The 849-nt window shown below is 60.2% G+C and overlaps 1 protein-coding gene across 1 annotated transcript in view; it reads left to right on the top strand.

Annotated features, from left to right (window-relative positions):
* Positions 1-305: 305 nt before the first annotated feature.
* The window catches only part of GLI2 (GLI family zinc finger 2), a 175,020-nt gene continuing 174,476 nt past the window's right edge, over positions 306-849 (top strand). Inside the window, exon 1 of the mRNA XM_042877800.1 lies at positions 306-366. The gene's annotated coding sequence lies outside the window, so the exon portion shown is untranslated. The remainder of the gene's footprint in view (positions 367-849) is intronic.

Genomic DNA, 849 nt, shown 5'->3' with positions numbered 1-849 from the left:
AAGCTCTCCAGCCTCTTCCCCGCAAGCCGCCGAACTTCAGCCCGCGTGTGTGTATATATATATTTATTTATATACGTGCGAGTGTTCGCGCCGCGTCCCGCGATGGGCTGATGGGCAGCGGGAGCTCTGCGGGCCGCCCCCGGCCTCCCCGCACGGCTCCGCGGGGCCGCTCCGCATCAGCGCCGCGCTGCGCTCCGCCGCAGCTTTTGGCGAGGAGCAAAGAGAGGGGAGAGGCACAAAAGGGAAGGACGGAGGGAAAGTCCCTCCCACGCCCCCCTCCCCCAAGTTTATGATGGGGGTCCGGAGGAGTAGCTCTGCTCCGCAGCAACCGCTCGCCTGCTGAAAACTTGCTGCTCCGCTTTTTGGGTAAAGTTGATGCTTATTGTGTCTCTTCATTGTGCTTTTTTAGGTTTTGTTGTTGGGTTGGTGCGGTTTTTGTTTTTTTTTTTGTCTTTCTTTTTCTTTTTTTCTTTTTTTTTTTTTTTTTTTTTTTTTTCTCTCTTATCCTTTTCCGCCTCTCCTCCCGCTTTTGGCGGAGATGCTCCGCGCTGGAGCGGGCTGGGGGGGAGGTAAGAATTTGGTGGGGGGCTCCTCTTTGTGTGGGGGTCGCACCCGTGCCTGTTCGTCCATCTCCCCCCGGGGCGGGGGGGGGGGGGGGGGGGGGGGGGGGTCCTCTGTCCGCCGCCCCCCCCCCCCCCCCCCTCCCGGGGGAACCGCTGTCTCCGGGATCATTGTTTTTCCCGGGGGCTGCGGGGACCGTCCCCACACCGGGGACCGCCTGGCCCGGCCCCGGAGCTCCCCGTGGCCACCCCTGAGTTCGCCTTTTCGTTATTTTAATTTTATTAACTT

Source organism: Lagopus leucura, unplaced genomic scaffold (genome assembly GCF_019238085.1).
Source record: "Lagopus leucura isolate 7727_CA_CO unplaced genomic scaffold, USGS_WTPT01 Super-Scaffold_100019, whole genome shotgun sequence".
In the NCBI taxonomy this organism is placed as follows: Eukaryota; Metazoa; Chordata; class Aves; order Galliformes; family Phasianidae; genus Lagopus; species Lagopus leucura.
The sequence above is the reverse complement of the archived record's forward strand: the minus strand, read 5'-3'. Positions and strand labels throughout refer to the sequence as shown.